The following is a 24,527-nucleotide window of genomic DNA, read 5'->3' as shown; positions in this document are numbered from 1 at the left end:
CGCTAGACATTCTGAGCAATGTTAAGGTCCTGGATAGCATCAACGTACGCTGCTCTAAACAAGACGATCACGACTCTACGGCCGGCGTTGTATATGACGTAGATAATTCGATAAGCGATGCTGACCTGCACATACTCATCAAGCCGGCGACAGAGGGAATTGCCATATTGCAAGCCCGTCGCCTGGGGAACTCGCAGTGTGTGAAGTTAACCTTTAAAGGGGACAGCCTACCGTCACACGTCAAGGTCGGTCACTTCAGACACATAGTACGACCTTTTGTGCCAAAGCCGCTTCAGTGCAGGAAGTGTCAAAGGATAGGGCACGTTAGTGCGGTTTGCGCAAATGCTACCGTGTGCTCACGTTGCTCTGGGTCGCACAGCTCCGACGCCTGTCGTACAGAACACCAAAAGTGCGCCAATTGTCAGGGCTCTCACGATGCAACTTCAAAGAATTGCCCACACGTGAAAAATGAAGCGAAAGTCTTGAGGCAAATGGTCAGGGATGGTTCCTCGCACAGGGAGGCTGCCGCTAAGGTGCGACATCGACGTTCACGTCGCCGGAGATCTAGGAAACCCACTGCTATTGCTAAGGATGCACCGCGTCCACTGACAGTCCAGAAACTTCCGCATACAACTAGCAATAGCAGCAATGAGATTTCTCAGCAGAAAGGCTCCAATATCATTGCCTCAAGCGAGGAGTGGCCGCCATTGCCACGGCTAGATCCACCAGCGGAGCGACAAGATGTAGCACGCTCACCGAATCATGCTTCACCTTCAGGCAGCACCCTAGACGACGACAAACAAGTTGTCACCATGATAAGGGCCCTTATGAACACGCTACGAGTACTACTGACTGCCATACACACTCCGGCGGCTCGAGGCGCACTTCAAATACTGGAGGCCCTGAATCCAGTACTGTCCGGTCTTGAGAAGCACCATGGCTGCTCCTCTACACTCGTTCATTAAGGAGGTCAAGGAAGCGTCTCTCTTCCAATGGAATGTCAGAGGCATTAAATCCCGCATCTCGGACTTTCGTCCGTTTGTTTTTAAGTACAAATTTCCAATAATCGTCATTTGTGAACCAAACATTGACAACGCCATCCGCCTATCAGGATATGAAGCTTTCATGTCTGCTACCTGTAGCGAACGCAGCAAAGTCATCGTTTATATCAGATGCGATTTGACGTGCGTTTCACACCCAGTCGCACCTGATGACGACAATCAGTACGTATGTTTGACGATAAAATGCTAGAACGTCGCACTCACGCTCGTAGGTGCCTACATTTCACCTTCGAGTTGATTTGACAACGCGAGACTAAGTGCAATTTTAACAGCGGCTGCTGGACCATGGATTATTACCGGCGACTTCAATGCGCATCATCCGCTATGGGGAAGCTTAAAGATGGATTGCCGAGGAAGACGCCTACTATCCTTCGCGTCGGACCATGAGCTCTGCTGCCTAAATGATGGCAGTCCTACTTTTCTGCGGGATTGACATACAGCAGCTGCCTGGACTTGACTTTTGTTTCAAGATGCCTCAGTGCCAGTGTGAAATGGTTCACGGACAACGAAACGCATGGTAGTGACCACGTCCCAACATATGTTAAAATTGACGGCATACGCAAGACACAGTCGACCACAGTTCTTCGTCACATTGACTGGCCTCAATACACGCTGCTCATGGAGAAGAATTGCCAAGAGATCCAGGACTGTCTACCTGGCAACATCGAAAAGCTAATTAACGCCGCTGCTCAAGAAGCCACAAGAGCTTTTAGGCCTATTCCTAAGTTTTCTCATTTCGAAGCAGAATTGGAGCGGCTTCGAGCAATCCGCCGTCGCGCGGAACGAAGGTACAGGCGCACCAAGTCCATCTACGACCTAAGGGAGGCGAGACGAATGCAGAAGAAGATCCAGCGTCGGATCAACTCCCTGCAGTCTCTCAGATGGAAAACCTTCTGCGATTCCCTTGATCCGCGTAAACCCCTGTCACATATGTGGAGAACGGTGCGTGGTCTTCGAACGTCACCGCAACAACGCCACCCCTTCAAATGTCTGGCTCTCTACCAAGGTCGCAGAGAGATCGACGTAGCGGAGGACTTCTGTGTCAAGGTTGCTGGTCTGCGGCCATCGTTCGTTACACGTGATCCCGGTGATGTTCCAATCTCGCGGGATTCACGTATGGACAATCCGTTTTCCATCGAGGAATTGCAGGCGGCGTTGGCAGCGTGCAGACGTTCCTCATCGCCTGGGCCTGACGGGGTGACATACGCAGCTCTCGGACACCTCGGTCAAACAGCCCGGCATGCTCTTCTAGGCGTGTACAATAATTCATGGCGTGAAGGAGTGGTTTCTGCTGCATGGAAGTCCAGCCGCCTTGTGCCTCTGCTCAAACCAGGTAAATCACCCCTAGACGTGGCGTCTTATCGTCCCATTGCTCTGGCCAGTTGTCTCGGAAAGGTGATGGAGAGGATGGTGCTGACGCGGCTAGAGTGGTATCTAGAACACTACCGGTTATACCCTGACGCTATGGCAGGCTTTCGACGCGGACGCTCTTCTATAGACAACGTCATCGACCTTGTCACGTCTGTTCAGCACGAAAAAAGCCTAAGGAGGCTGTCAGCGGCAATGTTCCTGGATGTTAAAGGCGCCTATGATAACGTAACCCATCGAGCCATCCTAGACGCACTGGGCAATGTCGGCCTAGGCGGCCTTGTTTTTCGGTGGATACTCAGCTTCTTGAAGGACAGGTCCTTCTTTGTGCAAACAGAGGATTGTGCGTCATCACAACACAACACCTGCCGTGGCGTACCACAAGGTGGAGTCTTGAGCCCCACTCTATTTAACCTCGTGCTCATCGACCTGGTTCACATCCTTCCGCAGTCCGTCCACGTGTCGATCTATGCAGACGATATATGCATTTGGTCATCAGGAGCGACGCGTCCCCAGGTGCGCGCCAGATTTCAAAAAGCGGCCACATTAACATCAGGCTATCTTTGAGCGCGAGGCCTGGAGGTGTCCTCCGAGAAGTGCTCTATGGTCGCTTTCACGCGCAAAGCAATGAAACCGTACATTGTCAAAATTAATGGACATCCGATTGCCTACGAGAAGACGCACCATTTTCTAGGAGTGATAATAGATCGAGACCTCTCCTGGAGTCCTCATATCTCGTACCTAAAAAGGAAATTACTCATGATGACTCACGTGCTCAGATTTCTTGCAGGAAAGTCGTGGGGTGCGTCTGTGAGTGCGATGCTCCAACTCTATAATGCACTGTTCCTCGGTTTCCTGCGCTATAGCTTACCTGTACTGGGTGGGACCAGTAAGACCAACCTCCGTGCCCTCCAGTCTGTACAAGCTCAAGCTCTGCGAATTTGCCTTGGACTTCCCAGATGTGCATCCACGGCAGCAACAATAGCCATCGCGCACGACCACCCCATCGATACGTATCTTCAAGTCGACGCTTTAAGGATGCATATCAGACACTTCGCGCGACTTCCATCGCATCATCTCGCCTCCCTTCCTGCCACTCGACCTCGTTCAGCGTTTAGCAGGATTATTGCCGCCAACCACGGAACTTTACCATCAAACTTCACGCCTGCAGCACGACCATCTCTACCGCTGTGGTGCCTTCATCCACTCCAGGCTCTTCTTGATATTCCCGGTATCAAAAAGAAAACGGAGATGTCATCTTTTGCCCTCAAACAAACCGTGCTTTCATTCCTTCATGACAAACACAAAGAATGCATCCACGTTTACACGGATGGTTCTGTCTGCTCTAATAGCTCAGCTGGAGCAGTGGTTATTCCCGCAAAGTCTGTCACCCTCAAGTTCAAGACGTCTCACGCAACATCATCGACGGCTGCAGAACTCGCAGCTATCCGTGTTGCTTTAGAGTTTATTTGTCACAACTCGTCACAGTCATGGTCCCTCTTATGTGACTCGAAGGCAGCTCTCCAGTGTCTGATGTCTCCTTTCAACCACGGACCAAATATGCAATTAGTGGCAGACATCCGACTACTCCACCATCAAGCAATCAACAAAGGGCACAACGTCATCTACCAGTGGATACCGGGTCATTGCGGAATTGCGGGCAATCATCATGCGGATGATGCCGCCCGATCGGCCCACGACGGTGCCCGCGTTGTACCACTACCACTGTCACGAACAGACGCAGCCACAAGTCTTCGCTCCCTCGCCCGCGAGCTTACACAGAATCTGTGGAACACCAGTGAGTTCACGAACGAACGTCTCCACAGATTGGATCCATGTCTGCAACTCCGGCTACCACCAGGGTTACCACGAGCGGAAGCAACACTTCTGTGCCGCCTGTGGCTCGGCGTGGCTTTCACGAACTCCTATTCATTCCGCATTGGAATGGCCGACAGCCCTACTTGCGGCACCTGCGACTGCGAGGAGACGATTCAGCACCTCCTTTGTGACTGTCCCAGCTACAAAGTGCCAAGAACAGTGCTCGTAACCGCGCTCGAAAAACTGGACAATCGCCCTTTTACAGAGGAGAAGGCTCTAGGACACTGGTCCAGACGGGCCTCGGCACTCAAGGCCTTAAAGGCTTTGCTGACGTATCTAAGGACTTGCGAATTGTGCGCTCGCCTTTGAGTGTTGTATCGCGTAGTATCGCGGTACTGCGTGAATTTCCTTAATTTTTTTCTCCTCTTCTTCTTCTTTCTCCTTTTATTCCCTTTACCCCTTTCCCCAGCACAGGGTAGCCAGCCAGTACTTACACTGGCTAACCTCCCTGTCTTTCCTCCTCTTTGTCTCTCTCTCTTTAAACATTAGTTGTTTTTTCCTGTCGAAACATAATCACACCATAATGTCAACTTTGCTAAAATCTGAGGAGGCTTTGTCTAGCGCACCGTGTATACTGGCTATACTGCGGGGCGGGTCTAGCACGTAACGGCGCCAAGGTGCTGTTCCAGTCTGCGTCATATAGGAAGCGTCTACAATCAAAGAAATGATGAAAACATTATTTGATGTGCACACAAGTTTTGCCCCTTTTAGACGCGTTTTGAATAGTATAGCATGCATTAAAAGCGTAAAGGCCAAGCGAAAATCATTCGTAAATTGTTAGCGTTCCCTTATCAACAACGATAACATGGCTTCGCCCTTTTCTTTCTTGTCACACTGTCACACTGAGAATTATTCTTGCAGCTCGTGCATTGTTCTTTCGCTCTGGGCTTCAAGTGCTGATAGCACTCGAAATTATAATGGGCACTCACCAGCCGACACATGTGCTTAAAATTTCAACGTTGCCTCAGTCATTAGCACTGTCACCCCCCATGCCATGTCTTGTGCACTACAACTGGAGAAATTCAACTTGGCATATCTTAACGGCTGACCGGCTCCAGTAAAATTGTTTACCAATTCGTACAAAATGTTTCAGTGCCTGAGATATACGCCCGCAAGTATCGTTGATCACGACACCGCGCAATCCTGGTGCTACCATATTTGAACGCACGAACGATACCTGGCTATCAACGTGGCCCGACAAATTCATGCTACGTTTTATGCAATACGTTAAACGCGCCTAATGGAAAAACTCTGTCGGCGTCCGATTTAACGAGCGGCCTCGATTTGGCAACAAACGACGGCTTTCTCGAAGAAAGTCGCGGGCTCCTCGTTTCCTAGGCGCAAGGCTGGGCCGCAATGATCCACCCTCATTGAGCGTAGTCTCCCCGCTCATCGATTTGCAGCGCTAGACCCGGGGCGCAGCACAAAAGCGGGCTGGGTCTCGAGTCAATTGCCACCTACCACGGAGTTCTCCACGCTGGCTATTCCACCGAGGAGCGCCTCAAGAAACCGGTCGCGACATCTTGCACGGTGAAAGGGCGCAAGCCATACACAAACAAACGGGCCCCAGGGAGATGGACTTTCGGGATCAGCGGGGCGACGCCTCCCAGCCGTGAAAGCCCTCCGACGGCTCGATGAAATCATACGCGGCGGTGGAAAGTTCGAGTACTAAAGAGGGCACGCACGTGGCACAGTCGATCTCAAGAAACGCGTCGCAATTTGCTGTCTGCCATATGATGTATTTACGGCATTTCTTTAAAAAATTTTATTTGCTCATTGCGAGAAGCACGAAAGCGCGTGCGCCTTAACGTACGTTCGCACTGAAATTTTGAGAGCAATGATGGTCTAGTTACCGTTTCCCTATTGTGGCGAATCGTGACCAAACAGCGCATTCGGACAGTCCAAGATAAGCAGGAGGGAGCGGTCGTTTTAAGAAAACTCGCTGGAAGCATGATCTGAAATGACTGCGAGGCCGAACAGGAAAGTCCCAGGTCAGGGCACACGGCGTACACAAAGCGCTAGCTTAAATCACGGAACACGAGCCATGCTGCTCCGCAATCACTGCTCTGTTGAATTTCTTGCGGCACTAGCCGCGATATGATTATCTTGAACAGGCTGCTCTAATTGCGACTGCTGCGTTTGGAAGACTAACTTTTGACTGTCAAAATGCATATACACATATAGAACCAACATCGCTCTTTTAAGGTTGTTTAGGTAGAACTAAATTTATGGGTTCCTTGAATGGCGTTGGCGGCGTGCGTCGACACAGGGTATCTACTATCCGTCGCAAATGTTCCCAGGCCACCGTGTATGCCCGTGGCCAGTTCTGGCACACTGCCGCGCGGAAGCGCAGAGATCGCCAGAGATCATCTTATTAGTCCGTGTGGAGGATATTAGAGCCAGTTGCCTCTTTGTACTTCAGATCAATTTAATGCCAACAGCAAAGTACTGCTACACGTCAAGATTATTAAGGTGGGGGCGAATGATTTGGTGTGGGAAATTTTGCGACATATACGCATGTGATGCATTAGCTTGAAGCGTGCCTTTCTGAAAATGTTTGTTAGGTAGCCGCTTTTACAGCCATATAGCGCACGAAGGACATTTTTCTGAGATTTCGGCGCCTTTGTAGCGACAGTACCTCATATTTAAAGACATGTGGCCAAATAGAGCTAAAGAAATACGCCATCGTGATGACCGCCATAAGACTCGAATTGAGTTATGCATGTCAAAACACCTCTGGGTTCACCGACTCGACCGTTCCATTCTTTCCTCTTTCACTTGTCATCCTTCATTGCACGAAAGCTCTTTCATTCGCAGGCCAATTGATAAAGTAGCACACGATGCCGCTCCCGCCTTGTCGTTTGAGTGCTGTGTTGCATCCATTTGGAGCCAAGCTCCATCTTCAGATCCGGGCCCGTATTCAGCGCGGGCCCGTTTACTCAAAATTGGTTCACTGGGGAATAACGTGTGCTCACGCAGATAGCCTGCCAAGCAGGCAAGTAAAGCTTTGCAATTGCACTGCTTTCACGACCAATAAACAGTTCTGGCAGAATCCACCTCGCGGTGACTGCCGACATCAATGCGATTAAAATTTAAGCAACGTAGAGGCACACCTTATTGGTGAAAACACTTTTGTTTACGATATGTAGTGCTCCTTCCGAGATTACCATTGCTCAGGCCATGCGGGACGTACGCTGCCTGTGGGATTGGTCCACTCTGCTATGGCGCTCTTTCACCAGGGTCGGCCAAGACCATGATGCTATGAAGACGACTGTGACGACGATGCGGTGATGCCTCAACTGATCGACAGAACGATGACGACAATGTGATGATGATTCCTAAATCATTGGTACGTAACTACGAAATGGTAACAACGACGGCAAGAGGACAATATGATGACGACGAGTGTATGAGAACGATAGGGTGACGACGACAGTAGGATGGGATGGCGATGATATGACGACGATAGCATGTCATTGGGGGTATGATCACGACTGAAGGACGAAGGCATGATTACAATAGAGGGATGAAGCTGAAGTCGAGGGATCGACAGAAGCCCGTCATTGTGGTGCCGTGGTGGTCGCTCCATCGTCGTTACTCCAGCTTCGTCACTACAGCAATAAAACTACACACAGCGACCAAAAGAAATGGCTGAAGTAGGCTAAGAGTGCTAATAGCATTAAAACCGCGCGTTAGGTACGGCAGCCTTGTTAGACAGCTATTTTGCGGCGCGATCGGGCTTATGGGAGGCGTGTGTAACGTTTCCACCTGTGAAGAACGTCCGCATAAAGGTGGCCTTGTCGACAGCTTCTTATGAAAATACCAACTGATCCCTCATGTCACCATGTTCGACTCTTTGGAACTGCAGTCGAACAGCGATGTCACTTGAAGTAATTGTCAACCCTTTCGGACATGCTATCCAAGCGCACGACGTTACATTCATGAATTTTTTGCATTTAAATATCAAATAGCTCCCGCGTTCAAAACAAAAGCTCCGAAACACTCACAACAGATTTTTGGTTCTTGCCCCTTTTAATGCGAAGTGTTGTTGACGAGCTTAATCAAGTTTCCTATAACAGGTGCCTGCATGACCGCTTTAGCGGGACGATCCTGAAGATAGTGCAGTCCAAAAATGTGGGCTCTCCCATGGCTTCATGACACTGGGGCCACTGGTTATGTGCCACTGATGATGTGCTGCTCGTCAATGAACCTCTTTGGGGCCAACCTGGGTCAATGAGTATCGCAACAACAGCCAACACTACCTACTTAGTGGCATCTACGTAGATGTCAACTGGAGTTTGCCTCTACTCAATTTTAATGCGATTATCATCCTTACGGTACTTCACGCACTTTCCGGGGGTCAATTATCTATCCGTCTATGTCTCTAACCGTTTTCCCGCCAGCTTGGATCACTGGCAGTGGATAGTCTGTGGTCTAGTGTGCGTATGGAAGAGGGTTCGAAACCATCCGTAGGGCCGACATGGGTCGCTTGGGTTGTGGCACTGGGTATGCGTCACCGTTCAGTGAAATTCTCTTACGCCAACTTCGCCCACTAGGTATGTGTCGTTCTCCAATGGCATAAAAAAAAAGAAGGCTTTAAGATTTATCCAGTGTTGGGCGGTACCGGTACTCACGTCATACATATTCAGACAGGTATCATCTCTGAATATATGCACTCACACACGCGCCAAGCTTGTCCAGAGAAGAAGCGCGAGCCAGGGCGGGCACGCGCGTGCCGCGTTGCCGCGTTGTTCATTACGCAGTGTCACTGTGATTGCTTCAATGCTAATCGCATTAACGTCGACATCCATCGTGAGACATGGGTTCTGGCGGAATCTTCTTAAACGAAGTAATGCCACATCCCGAAGCGCATAGCTTTCAAACTCACTCACCTACGGGGCAGTGTGACTGCTTTTTCAGAGAGCTCATGTGAACGCTGTTCACTTTAAATGGCTCTCGCGCTGGTTTGGGACATTTTTGTTGAACAAACCCCGAGAAACGGGAGCGGCGGTTGCTGCAGTTCCCTTTCGCTTCCATTTATGATGGCGCTCTCAATAGAAACGGAATAATCGTGCCATCGTGCCCACACAAGAAAGGAGGGAGGTATTCTCGACTTTAGTACGACGGCGATAAGACGAGAGGCAAGCCACGGTAGTCAGTTTTGTCGCGCACGCCGTGAACATAATCAGTATGGAAACACGCTTTGTTTTCGTTACGTGAAATGCAATTCGCGGTGGTTCGGTAGTGGTGAAGTTCATGGAAAACTTGAGTTTCAATTGGGGCTGATACATTCTCGCTTCGTTTCCTTTCTCGAGAAGAGAATTAATAAATTAAGCAATAAAATTAAGGAGCCGCAACTACAGTTGACATTTACGTATGCAAAGCATGATTGGTTTGGTAGAGAATGGCAATTGTTATGAATCGTATAAGGGCTCTGTAAGGAACGGTTTCTGCTCTTGCGATGTGTGTATCCTATGGGTCTGTATATGTATATATGTATATATACAGAGTGAGAATTTTTAAGTTTTACGGATTTTTTTATAATCGCCTGTGGCAGATAGCATAATTCTTGTCATTGAGTTGAATTATTCGAGGAGGCGGACATCATTAATATGAAAAATAGAAAAACACATTGAACTAATTAAGGAAGATTCGCTAATGAACTTCTTAATTTATTAAATTGCGGCACATATTGCAATTTACAAATTACAGTTGAAATGAATTTCCAAGATGACACCACTTTTGAGATATTATTTCCCTAAGTGTGGGGCGAAATGCAATGGCGTTAGTTAGTTTTGTGTTTCAGTGCATAAAAGAGCGTATTACTAAAAAAGTAATTGAAACAACAGTGGATTTTTACAATGAGTTTGATAGCACACATCTCCTCACGGGTGTCATTCTAGAAATTAACTCCAAGTGGATATCCCTTGAAAACGCTCTGGCTGCAATTCGTAAATTGCGACATGTGCCGGAAAGTAATGAATTAACACGTTAATTAGTAAATTTCCGTTAATTAGTTGAATATGCGTTTCGATTTCTCATGCATGTCCGCCTCTCTTAATGATCCGGCTCAAGGACTAAAATAATGTGTTCAGCAGCGGGCGATCATTAAAATATCCGCACTTAAAGATGATCACTCCGTATAAAACGAGAAGAGAGGGAAATAAGGGGCCCGGTTTTCTTAAGTCCCAACTGCATAAAGCCAACAGGCAATGACAGCAAGGACATTATGGGGAAATAACTGGTTTATTTAATTGAAATATAGAAGTTATATATGAATTAAAGTTAACGTATACGAAAAGCAAAACAACTGGCCGCAGGTGGCGTGGTAACCAACGACTTCGCATTGCTTGTGCGATGCTCTTGCCAATTGAGCTACAGCATCGCGGCTTTGCCGTCCACTTTCTCTGATCTTCATGTACTTGTACTAGATAGCGTTAACCCTGGGAGTGTTAGCGAGCCCCACCACTTACGACCTTCGCGGTGGAACGTCCGGCCGCATTTCGATGGGGCCGAAATGCGAAAACACCCGTGTGCTTAGACGTAGGTGCACGTTATATAACTCCTTGTGGTCCAAATTATTCCAGAGTCCCCCACTACGGCATGCCTCATAATCAAATCGTGGTTTTGGCACGTAAAACCCCATAATTTAACTTCTAATGCAGAACATCCTTTCTGCCGCAAGGCGTCACGTGGTGCGTCAACTAGCGAGAGGGCGCAACTAACCAATGAAACCTCTTATGCTATCTGAAGGCATCAAAGATGCGAGAACCGATACCCTCGCTATATACTGAACGATAGCAGAGGGACGCAAGGGGCCCGGTTTTCGTAAGTCCTAACCGCATATATATATATATATATATATCATTATGAAAGAAATATTCACGCATTTAACAACAAAAATACTATTACTTTACTAACGTTTTGGTCGGTGTCCCGGCCTTCATCGGAATGAGTCCGGACAAATCACACACAGGTTGGGTGGGAGGGGGGTCACATACCTAGTGTCACTGCATGAGTGTCTGTGCCTTTAGAAATTCGGAGGCACAGGGCGGAGTGAGTGCAATGTGTGTCCCTAGAGCGTTCTGGTAGCAACCCGAGAAGAGCTGGATCGCATTTCAGTGGACCCTCGCACTATTACACGCGCGATCTCAAATCTAGAGCGAGGAGTGCCCGGCCTTTGATGCAAAGCAGCTTTTCAAGAGGCGTAATAATGTCGCACTTTCTTTCGGGGCCCACATCTTATAGTTCAATTCGGGTAGAAGTCGTGTACGATGACTATCCAAACCGCGGTTACTTTTTTTTTTACTAACTGCTTTCTTTTTTTGTCTACACTATCTGCGGAATCGGCCAGCGAAAACGGCAATATACACGTCAAAAACTGGGTCGACTCGGAGAAAAACCGCTTCGCATTCATACAACTCGACAATGTTCCCGTCGGCACCATGCAGTAGAGAGGCTGTTTTCCTTTTAGTCAACTATTTTGCGGCCGTAATGGAAGACGCAAATGGTAGACTGGACACTGACATGGTTTGCGGTTTCAGATGAGAAATCGATGAAATATGAGGTGGGGCACACTACGAACACACACTCAGAGCACAAATAAGCGCGAACTCATACTCCTAACTAGTATACTGAAAAAATGGCTGTAGATCTTGTTAACTGAGGCTGGCAACGCAACTCAAAGTACAATATTCAAAATCAAAGCCACTAAATGTTGCTAGTGGGACGTAACAAACAAAATCCGGCTTTGGTGGGCTCTCTGACAGTGATTGTTCTCATATATTAAAGTCTCATTGCAGTGTTTCACTACGGAACGTCTTCTTGTATACATATAATGCACTTCGTCTATATATCGCGAAGATCTCCTCAACAAACCGAAATGAAATTATATAAAGGTACATTTGCAATGTCCGTATCGCAAAGGGTCTCGCATTGATATCTAAAACGCTTTTAATGACTACACTTTCAAAAATGCAGTTACCAAGGAAGGAAGGAAGGAAAAAGGGGAGAAGGAAAGGCAGGGAGGTTAACCAGTTTAGCGTAACCGGTTTGCTACCCTACACATGGGAGAGGGATGGGGGAGATTAAAGATGGGGAAGGGGGAGAGGGAGAGAGAGCACATAGCACAGCACACACACATCGTCCGTTGGAGTCCATCAATCTGGCATGGTACGTGATATCACTGTCACGGTTACCGAGGATATACAGTTAATGTGGTATGAAACATGCAAATTTCGAGTACTTTGCCCAGCTTTTTCTGGGTTCGTCATTTTCTTTTTGAGAGAAATGCAGAGATTCGGAACAAAAGTTTGCAAGCTGTATCGGCGGATTACTAGGAAACGCTGTCGCTATGAGTTGCGTTGTGCAACATGCGATCAATAAATAAGGTGAATGAATTGCTGCCACGCGGTGTAGTTGACACTATACTAGTTGGTGGTCAGGCCAGTGAAGTCCGAAGTCTGTCTGTCAGTCATCTTTCGCGAAGCCGGGTCCAGATGTGCAGTGCAGTCAGGTGTCGTGCAGCGACGCTGGTGAAATGGCGCAACGTATGAACGCGAGATTCTGCTTCAAACTTGGCAGAACGCCAAAGGAATGTCACGACACGCTACGCCAGATGCATGGAAACAGTGCTTTATCCAAACAGTGCGTGTACTCTGGTGCAAGCGTTTCCGTGACGGTCGGCAAAGAGTGAAATACCAAAACCTTATCCCACAGGCTGCCTTTGACTTTGCCCAAAGTATGCGAGACCTCTGCAGGCGTTCTCCAAAGTGCATAACCATGGGAGGCGATCATTTTGAAGAACAATAAGCTGTATTCCTGCACACATGTACCGCCTTTCTTGCAAATAAATCATGAAATCAATCATTCCCCGTATTTATTGATCACCGGTTGTATGACAGTTATCTCGTGGTTTGGCCGTTTCTAGCCGGGACTGATTTGTCCCGACTCCTGTGGTATATTATCACTGGCTGAGGCGTTTGGTTTCTAGCAAGGCGTCAAAGAGGCGCGTGCACGAACGCATGAAAGTAAGCGAGGTATATGCCAGCGTTCTTTCGGTCATCTAATGCTGTCATTTATGTCCAACAGAAGGATACGCGGGATGCGCAGCCACTGCGAAAGAGGGAACGTTACCTGCCGTGGTTGCTCAGTGGTTATGGTGTTGGGCTGCTGAGCACGAGGTCGCGAGATCAAATCCCGGCCACGGCGGCCGCATTTCGATGGGGGCGAAAACACCAGTGTACTTAGATTTAGGTGCACGTTAAAGAACCCCAGGCGGTCCATATTTCCGTAGTCACCCTCTACGGCGTACCTCATAATGAGGTAGTGGTTTTGGCTCGTAAAACCCCATCATTTAATTTTAAAGAGACAACGCTAAAACGAAATCCCATATCTGTACCGGTGAAAAAATAACTAGACGAAACAGCGATAACGGGTTATATATGTATAAATAAAGATTACATTTTAGATAAAAAGTTAAGATTACGTTTTTGTATATTAGATGAATGGAAAAGTGGATGTCCCGAAAACTAAACACGTGTCATTACTCAAAAGGAAAAGATGATCTCGAGTGGCTGTGGATAAGAAATACATCGAACATCCACCTCTGCACAAAAACAGTTGTAAAACAGGTGTTTTGCTGGCTTCCTAGTGGTTGTGAAATACCAGAACAGTATGCAGGGGGTTTCGGCGAACACTATCACTTTTTTTTACAGCGAATCTGTTAGCCTCTAGTTGGTAGGGATTTTTCGTGTCCGTCAGCAAAAAGAGAAAAAAAGAAATTGCTCCATCGGCGCTCCCATCGAAATGCGGCCGCCGTGGCAGGGATTCGATCTCGCGACCTCGTGCTCAGCAGCCCAACACCATAGCCACTGAGAAACCACGGTGGGTAAAGTTCTCTCTTTCCCTGTGGCTGCGCATCCCGCGTATCCTTCTGTTGGACATAAATGACAGCATTGAATGACCGAAAGAAAAAAGACAAGATTAGGCAGAACAATAAAGCGTTTAACATCCCCGTCGACGGCATTTGAGTGGTTTTCTGACAGCTTCGCCGGCCATCCACTTTCGCAGGGTCAGAATGACGAGTCAGTTCTTTAACTTGCCTGTGGCACGTAGCACAATTCTAGTCCACGAGCTAGTCTGCTCGAAGAAGCATACATTACATTAAAAAATTGATATGCATAATCTACTAATTAACAAAAAAAACACTAATCAATTTTTAAACTAATTATCATATTCACATATTTCAATTTAGAGAAAACACGGCGAAGGCAGGAGATGGAAATTCAAGACGATGAGCAAAACGAGAACAAGGTAAAAGCGGGAGCCAACGTTTTGACAAGCCCACGTGTGGAAACGTTGGCTCCCGCTTTTGCATTGTTCTCGTTTTGCTCATCATATTGCAATATACAAATTCTAGCCGGTGAAACTGCAAGGCATATCCACTTGAAAAGAATTGCGTGAATGACACCATTTACGAGATATGCGCATCAATCTTGCGGTAAAAGTGCACTACCCTTCCCCTTACTCTCTTAACAAAACGTCGTTTTACACATTGATGCACAAAACTAAGTGGGAACAGCAATGCATTTCTCCGCAAAGTTCTGGAATTAATATTTCGAAGCTGGCGTCATACTGAGAATTCGTTCCAAGTGGATTCGCCTTGCGAACTCCCCGGCTAGAATTTGTAAATTGCAATATGTACAATAAGGTAATTAGTTTAAACTTTAATTAGTGATGTTTGAATTAGTTGATTATGCATTTCAAATTTTTTTGCGAATGATGGTCGCCTCTTCAAGTAGAACAGCTCATGGACAAGAATCGTGCTATCTGCCAAAGGCAATTTAAAAACAAAAAAAAAATTTTGAGTCTTTGCTGGAACACCTGGTATAGTACTTTATTACGTGTCACTCTGAAATGGTGAAAATAAGATCCTCACTCAATTTCAAAAGAAAAGAAAAGAAAGAAAGAAAGAAAGAAAGAAAGAAAGAAAGAAAGAAAGAAAGAAAGAAAGAAAGAAAGAAAGAAAGAAAGAAAGAAAGAAAGAAAGAAAGAAAGAAAGAAAGAAAGAAAGAAAGAAAGAAAGAAAGAAAGAAAGAAAGAAAGAAAGAAAGAAAGAAAGAAAGAAAGAAAGAAAGAAAGAAAGAAAGAAAGAAAGAAAGAAAGAAAGAAAGAAAGAAAGAAAGAAAGAAAGAAAGAAAGAAAGACAGCTGGAGCCGAATTTACTAAGCTTCTTGCATGCCAGTTTTATGCCACAGGCAGGCTGTTTTCGCTAATATGTGCAACATGGTGATTGACTCTGCTCTTACGAACGGTTCTAGCGTAGGATATTATTTTTTTTTAAGTACACCCCCACCCCCTCCCCAAGCCAGCGGCCAAATACTTCATTGGTTTTCGTTAGAAAATGCAGCTTACCACTGGCCGGCAACCTTCACTAATATTGCGTCCATATAAAATCGCGATTGGCTGGTATCGGTTCTTGTTCTAGAACTGTTCGTATAACCAAGCTCGCCCCGGATAACAATCGTCCGCTACTTTTGAGATATACTTCCATGCATTTTTTCTACCCACATGTCATGGGAGCGTCGTGTAGTCTGTGCTTTAGCAAAACTAGCCAAAACCACTCAGCAAGCCGCATCGGACATTTCGAAGTCGTAAAGCACCCCCCGTAAAGGGTTCTCCTGCGAGAAATATTTAAAACGGTTTCGTAATATCGGAGACAAGCTCCCTCCACCGCAGCCTAGAGCGCACGTCAAGCTACGTCATAACCACTGCATCCTTTTAATATTGTATTTTTTTTTTCTACGCGGCACCTTACTGATGGCAATTTTGCCCACTCTGCGCTACGCGGGAAGCGCCACACTGTTCGCGTTGCTGCTAGATATATGTATGCGTTGCAGGTGGTCCCGCTGTAGACGAGGCCTGTGACGCCTTTGTTGCTGACGAGAGGACTGGTTCCGTTGACAATGAGGGCACGCAAGCTTTTGTTTCAATTTTCATCTGTTTTCTTTGCGTTCCTCGGGGAGAACCAGCTTCAAATTTATTTAATGAAACTCGTAACGAAAGCCCATAGCTTACGTAACTATTGTAGAGAGAGAGAGAGAGAGAAAGGCAAAGGAAAGACAGGGAGGCTAACCAGAGATTATCTCCGGTTGGCTACCCTGTACTGGGGGAGGGGCAAAGGGATGCGATAGGTGAGAGAAAGAAAAGGATAAACAAAAATGAAAAAAAAATAATAATGTAACTAAATTACGTAACCTAGTGGAGGGCTCGGGATGAATTCTGACCACCTGCGGTTCCTTAGCGTACTCAGTAAGCGGGCGATTTTGCATCTCGCCTCAATAGGAATGCGGCCACAGCGGCTGGCGATCGAGCCCGCCACCTATAACGCTCAGCTCCAGAACGCCAGAGCCGCTGCGCCGCACGGCGATGGGCATTGCCCAAGAGTTACACTGAAAACCTAAAAGACTATAGTAGCATGCGTAACCTGTCTCAACCACGAGAAAAAGAGTATTGTTACAGTCAGACTAGGTTATAACGAACTGGTTAATTCGCCAAAAAAAGTTGTTTCATATATCTAGTGATTCGTTATGATCGAACCCAACTAAAGTGAACTCTTATTTTTGGCGTTCCTTAAACACGGGCTCGTTACCTCCAATTAGGCGCGACCCAATTGTAAGCGGCAGAAGCTTGATGTGGTCGAGTTGGTTTTGCATACTTAATGAAAAGTGCGCTACGAAGACGCGGACTAAAAGAACAACATGTACGACGGACAAGGCGCTTGTCCGTCGTATACATGTTGCTCTTTTAGTCCGCGTCTTCGTAGCGCTCTTTTCATTAAGTATGCACTTGTAAGCGCAACGCGCGACCGTGCTACAAGATTGCGCAACTTGGAGCTGAAACACCCCAGCGACATGATCATCGCTCTAGCCGGGCAGAACGCGTTAGCAAGGTAGAAATTCTCTCGCTAAGAGATGACCAACGAGATAGTATGTGCATCGCCCGAGAAATAAAGAAAGAAAAATAAAAGCATGCGACGAGCGGCGTTATGAAGCTTGTCGTAGGCGTTCGGAGTTCAATACACCCAATGTCAAGATCGTTGTGAGTTATTTTCTATGAATATTGGCAAAGAATGTTCGCATGTTATACAATTGGGCTTGGTTCTATATACCAATATGGAGTAAACGTTGCGAAATAACCACTACTCGTTTCAATTCAGACAAATGATGCTTGCAGTACACGTTTTCATCACTGCAAAACATGTTTCAGCCAGTTATAAGCACATGCCGCCAAATTTACCAGAGGCATAGAAATTGTAACCTTGTAAGCTTGTTGCTCTGTATAGTGTGATACGGACGTATCTGTAAACTATAATCACTCTGTTTCTCATCGCTTCGCTTTATTGTCACAATCATCTCAGGATGTTTGAATAAATTGATTTGATTTGATTTGTTCAAGCAAACATATTGGCTGCCATTGTGAGGCGAAAATTAAAAAAAAAACATTAAATTATGGGTTTTTACGTGCCAAAACCACTTTCTGATTATGAGGCACGCCGCAGTGGAGGTCTCCGGAAATTCCAACCACCTGGGGATCTTTAACGTGCACCTAAAGCTAAGTACATGGGTGTTTTCGCCCCCATCGAAATGCGGCCGCCATGGCCGGGATTCAATCCCGCGACCTCGTGCTCAGCAGCCCAACACCATAGCCACTGAGCAACCACGGCGGGTTGAGGCGAAATAGCAGGGGAAGATAGGTGAGCTCGCGACAAACAAATACGATGACTTAGCTGCACACACCATTTGTTGTGGAAGTGACAGCCTCGTATGCTGATATTCTGACTGCTTTCAGTATGTTAGGCTCAGAGATCATAATGATTAGGAACTTCTTACTGAATACGAACTGATGCATTCAGAAAAGCGGGACAAACCTATATATTTATATTTGTTGGCGTTTATAAGTATATCGCCTTGAAGTATTTTCATTTAAAAATATTAGCTGATATCTTCATAGTGTGTCCGGCCCCATGGGTTATCATTGTAGATTTTAATGCGTACCATTTGACACACAGGGAAGCACGATGCCAAATGAGAAAGAATGAAGATTAGAAACTGCCTACAACGACGGTCTTTCACTCCTGATTGAGGACAGTCTAATGTTCCTACGAGGCGTGACATGTGGTAGCTGCCTTGACATAGCTTGTGTTTTCTGCTCTTTCTCCGGATGTGATAAGGTTTTCCGATATCGCGGTTCACGGGAGCGTCCAGTTTCCCACGGACCTTATTATCAATCAGATGTCAAGGTCTTCTTCACGGAACACGCATTCGATCGATTGAGGGGACCACTTTTAAATCTGCCATGGGAAATGCTTGCTGACAGGGTCTAACCTCAGAATTAGATGAAACAATCCAGTGCGCAGTGTGAGACGCCGCTAGTGTTCGTCTAGTACACGGATTTGGATGCAGAGTTGGAGCGACTTAAAGCGTTTCGCCGCCGTGCGGAACGACGATGCTGGCGCACAAAGGCAATCAATGACTTTCGGACAGCGAGATGAACGCAAAAGGAAATCCAGCGTAGCATGGATTGATTGGCATCTCAACATTTGAGAACCTTTTTCCAGCCACTAGAACCCACAAGCCAATTTCTCACATCTGGAAAGCCGCGCGTGGTCTGAGTTAACTTCCTGAACAGCGCTTTCCAGTCGAAGCCCTGGCGCTCTTCCAGGGGTGACGAGATATCGATGTTGCAGAAGACTTTAGTTCATCGCCGCTCAAGCAACCTCTCCAGCCCCTAGTGACATCCGCGTCTCCCGTAATTGGCGCATGCATCTTGCTTTTGCCATGCAGGAGCTTGAGGCGTCTCTCCCTCTTTGCAGACGTTCATCGCCGGGACCAGAGGGAATACCTTCCCTTGCGGTGCGCAACTCGGGTGAGTGGTGACTGAGAGAACGTCTGGAACTCTGCAACATATCCTGGCAGACAAGCCGCTTGGTCCCCGCTCCTGAAGCACATAAAGTCTTCACTTGAACTCGCCTCATGCCGCCCGATAGCGCTGGTCAGCTGTATGTGAACGGTAATGGCTAGGATGATCCTCACCCGCTTGAAGTGGCATCTAGAATACCACAACGCTTACGCAGACTTCATGGCTTGTTTCCGAAGCGACTGTTCGACCGATAATTTTGTTGATCTTGTTGCATACTTACGTCCAGTACCGACTGTCTACCACTTGGTTCCTCGATGTCGAGAGGGCATATGATAACCAATTTTGCGAGGCCACTCTCGGTGCTGTTGGCATGGTTGGCCATTGGGATCGAGTTTTTCAAGAGATTTCTAACTTTCTTATGAAGTCGTTCTTTGTGTGTATACCGTAGATGGCGCTACCACACGACACTAATATTATACAGAGGCGTACCTCAAGGCGGAGTGCTAAACTCACCCTATTCAACCTCACACTCATTGGCCTCGTTAAACACCTGTCAACTGCCATCAATGTATCAATGTACGAAGACGACATATCTGTCTGGACTTGGAGTGTGACACGTCTTCAGATATGTGCAAGACCTTATGAAGCTTACGCTCTGACAACGGTGTACCTTGGCATCCAATGCCTAAAAATCTCGTCAGACAAATGTGCACTGGTGGCGTTCACCCGCAAAGCTATGATCTCTATGCTGTCTCCATCAAGATAATTTCCAGTGCAAAGACTAAAAAAAAGAATATTGGTATAATTATCGATTGCAACCTCTCAATGGAACGCTGACTTGACCTACATGAAACAGCAGCTCAAAGCAATTTCGAATGCGTTCAAGTTTCTGGACGGAAAATCTTGTGGATATCAGTACATTCAATTTTGGAACTCCACAAGACACTCTCTCTTTGGGCTTTAGAAATGGAGCTTGCTCATACTGACCAACGATTGCAAAATAAATTTTGTGCACTCAAAGAAGCCATTCAAGCTCGGCCTCTAAGAGTTTGTCTTGGGTTGCTAAGATGCGCATCAACAGCGGCAACTACTGCAATCGTCTGGTACAATCCAATACAAACACACAATTGTCGAGAGTGCGCATTAGGCGCCTTGGCCGAGCTCGTTCCCACCACCTTGCCTCACTATACCTTCAGAGAGGCCGCAGACATCGTTTTGGGATATACGATCTCTGATTGTTGCAACAGCCTTCCATCAGACTTCACTCTCGCAACTAAACCATCGATTTCTCCTTGGTCTCTTGTTGCCGAGTGCACCTCACCGTACCAGGAATGAGAAATAATCTGAGAGACGAGAGAGGGAGGACTGCGGCTTTTGGAGCGCAGCTCTTTTAGGCGCCCGTTCCTGCGACGAGCGTCGGCCTCAGCGTCGGCGTAACCGAGCGAACGAGCGCAGCGAAAGATGAAAGCGAACACGGAACGCAGCGGGAGGGGGGGGGGGCGAAAGACACGAGGAGGAAAGCGGAGAGAGGGGCGCAGCGCATCTAGGAAGCGGAACGCATAGGAGGGTATGGCGAAAAAGGTGAGGAGATGAGCGGAGTGCCGGCACAACCAGGCATGCGGCCAGCGTGGAAACAAAGCGCTGCCGTGCGCATCGGACCCACTGCGCATGCGCTTCCTCGCCTACAGCTCCGCCACCGCTAGAGAATGCGCTCCGCGCGAGTGACGCGTTCTCGTGTTCACGCTTTCTTTCCGAACAATGAGCGACGCATTCGGTGAAAATGCTTCGTCTGTCGCTGCTGCTAAACGAGCTGCCAGCAGAGGCCCAGCGCCGCCGCCGAGAGCACCTTGTCCTTCGCAGTCAAATTCGTTGCCCTAATAGATCGCTAATTCAAAGCACCTAAACAGCTGCACTCCAAATTCGCATCAGGGAGCATCGTAATCATCGGTGAATTAATCTTTTTTTTTCAAGCTGGTCAGCTTTAGCTCTTCTGTCTCTATGTAAATAACGGTCGGAAAATGAGAATTTTTCATTTTAATTTGCCACACGTGCCCCTAATCATTACAAAAGCACAATTCAGTTCCTTTTCAGTCCATAAACTAAACAGAGAACAAGCTGAAACAGTCAGTTTTGCTGTCAGATATTACCAAAAAAAATCAATCACGAAACTGCTGACTACGTTATGAAAAATCGCGTTTCGGGGCCTTATGCACTAAAATATAAAACGCAGAGAAGAAACTCGTGGCTGTCGTTGATATGTTTACTACATTTCTATCGCAGCTCGAGTACAAGCTTTCTCACGTCGTTTATGCGCAGAGGTTTACCGGTGCGATTTCATTTGTCAGCTTGTCCCTCAAGGAGAGGGCGGTGGTGGTGGTGGTGGTGGTGGTGGTGGTGGTGGTGGTGGTGGTGGATTGTAGCAACAGGCGGGTTTAGCCTGGCGAACAAGGCCGGCAATTGCTCCGCCCGAGCGTCTCGCACAATACCGCCGATGGGTTTCACCATATGTCCATCAACCCAGTGTCTCTTAAGAATTCGATCAGGAGACGTGAAGTTTCTTTGCGGGCCATCACTGATCCCTCGGGAAATACAAGGTGTTGCAGGTGCGCATGCGGAAGGTCCTTGTTTTGCAAATTCTTCAGGAGAGTGTCTCTTTCGTCTTGGAATTGCTGGCAGGACCACAAAAAGTGCTCAATGTCTCCTGTCTCGTTGCATGCCATACAGTTCGGAGAATTTATTCGCCCCGTTTTAAATAACCAGGCCGGTGTGTTAGCAGATCCTGTCCTTATACGATATAGAAGTGAGGCTTCCTCTCGGTGCAATCTCTTGGTTACGCAGGGCATATGCGGTGGAACCCAAAGCGACGCAAAGTGATTTCGAATTTCAGATTTTTGCACTTGGTTACTCTTTGGAGCCTTGATTTTGGGAGGATGATAGAGCGCTGCGTATGCAAGCGCATCAGCTTTTTCGTTTCCTGAGATACCAATGTGGGAGGGAATCCACTGAAACTTTACTGTGAAGCCTTTGTTGTTGAGTTCTTTCACGATGGCTAGGGATTTGCGTGGGAACTTGAGGGATGGCAAACCACGGTATACTTGTTGTAATGCGGCCTTTGAGTCCGTAAGGACAACCACATTCTGCGGAGGCAAAGTCTTTAATTTGCGCAGAGCAGAAGCTATCGCTACGCCTTCCACAACTGTCGACGAGGCTATACAGTCCAGACGCCCAGACCACGTATATCTTAGAGAGGGAATGTAGTATGCAGCTGCACAGCGGTCTTCATCTGCCTTGACAGAGCCATCTGTGTATACTTGTAAGTGATTCGGGTAAGTCGTGTTCAGGTGTTCCAGGACTAATGACTTGGCTTCTGCAGATGGAGTGCAGCTCTTTGATTGCAATCGTGGTACACTTAAGTTGCATATGATGTCCTCGAATGTCCAGGGTGGTTCTGTCCTTTCCCTCGGTCTCGAGCAGCGCAATCCTAATACGCGAAGCGTGTTCAATGCTGCATAAAAATGTGAGCGCGGCCTGTTACCTATGCGTCGTAAGAGGGCTCTACCGGGCGTAGACTCACTCAATCGTAGTAGCTGGATCATGAGAGCCTCGGAAGCCTGAAGTCGTAGAGGGCGTGACTCAGCTTCGTAGAGCACTTTCTTGTTTGACGCTGGCTGAGGGACTCCAAGGCAAAGTCGGATACCTTTTCTGTGGATGGCTTCTAAGCGCTCGTATTGGCTGTCGGAGGGTGACATCAGAGGTAGCTGATACAGGACTCGACTGGTAACCAACGCTGTGTGTAGTCGTAGCATCGACATCGGGTGGTTGCCCCAGCGTATGCCAGCGACTCGCTTGAGCACATGTAGCCTGGGTGACGATGACGCCACAACGTGGTCAACACCGCGGCGCCAGAGTAGCCTGTGGTCTAAGGTAACGCCCAGAAATCGGACGTTGGTGACTTGTCGAATCTGGTATCCGTCCAAATTCAGCGTCAAGCGTGTAGATTTTCTTTTCACTCCAGGAAATAGTATGAATGATGATTTCTCTGCTGATAGTGTTAATCCAAGCGTTGCCAAGTGACCCTGAATTGCTTTTGCTGCTCCCTGGGCTATTCGTGCGAGGCGGCGATGCTGGTAGCCGGAGACCCATATGCAGATATCATCGGCATATATTGATATCTTCACTGGTGTTCGACGGTTTAGTACTGTTGGGAGGCTACTCATGGCAATGTTAAATAATAAGGGAGATAAAACACTCCCCTGTGGCACACCACGAAATATACGTATTTCATCGCTCAAACTGTCGCCAAGACGAACTCTGATGCGACGATCATTGAGGAACGTATGTATGTAGTGCAAGAGATGACCCGTGACGCCTATGACTTGTAACTGGCTGATGATGGCTCTTTGAGACACGTAGTCGTAAGCCTTAGAGACATCCATAAAAACAGCAAGTGTCGACAGGCCGTCCGCACTGTAATGTTCTATGTGGCTTAGCAGGTCCAGCACATTGTCTTGAGCGCTTAGACGCTGCCGAAACCCAGTCATGCACGATGGTAGTTTTCGACCCTGCTCGACATACCAAGTGAGTCTTGTGCACGCCATCTTCTCCATTAGCTTCGCTGCACACGAGGTCAGTGATACCGGTCTGTATGAGTCCAGAGCTGCGGGTTTCTTTCCAGGCTTCAGAACCGGTACCACCCATGCTACCTTCCATAAATGTGGGATAGCCCCACTGGCCCAGACTTGGTTGAAAAATGCCAGCAAATCACGCCGCCTCTCAACCGGTAGGTTAGTCAGCATCTGATTACTGATAAGGTCAGGTCCGACCGCACAGCGACGTCGGAGGCTGCTCATGGCTAGTTCCAGCTCTCTGAGTGTGAAAGGAGCATCCATTAGAGACGACAATAGCGGCGGAGGCGGGTCGGTTGTGCCGGCTGACCTGCCGGAAGAGTATATTTCAGCGAACGCATTCGCAAGACAAGCGAGTGTCTTGCCTAACTTCAATGCTAGGGCTTCAAATGGCTTGTGTGGTCGAAAGTTTCCAGCAAGGTTATTAACGACCCACCATATCCTTGGAACTGGTGTGAAGACCGATAGGCTTGCACAAAGTGATGCCCATTGATCTCTTCTTAGTTTCCTTGTATACCGCCGAATCACTGCGTTAATCCTGTTTTATATAGTCTTCATTGGTGGGTTCCTGTCTTCGTTAACATTGCTGGATATAGAACCAACGGCCGAAGATCCTGTCCTGTGACGGATTGGGATACGTACAGGGACGGCCTAAGCGAATCATCTGGAGACC

General features: G+C 47.5%; 1 protein-coding gene across 2 annotated transcripts in view; it reads left to right on the top strand.

Moving 5' to 3' along the window:
• The window catches only part of LOC135916562 (leucine-rich repeat-containing protein 15-like), a 127,140-nt gene that overhangs the window by 63,356 nt on the left and 39,257 nt on the right, over positions 1 to 24,527 (top strand). The window contains exon 3 of one of the 2 annotated variants that reach the window (XM_065449990.1): positions 19,183 to 19,235. The exons of the other annotated variant lie outside the window; for it this stretch is intronic. The gene's annotated coding sequence lies outside the window, so the exon portion shown is untranslated. The remainder of the gene's footprint in view (positions 1 to 19,182; positions 19,236 to 24,527) is intronic. 2 annotated transcript variants of the gene reach the window in all.

The sequence above is a fragment of the Dermacentor albipictus genome, chromosome 1, assembly GCF_038994185.2.
Source record: "Dermacentor albipictus isolate Rhodes 1998 colony chromosome 1, USDA_Dalb.pri_finalv2, whole genome shotgun sequence".
NCBI lineage: Eukaryota > Metazoa > Arthropoda > Arachnida > Ixodida > Ixodidae > Dermacentor > Dermacentor albipictus.
This window is presented reverse-complemented; position numbering and strand designations above follow the sequence as displayed.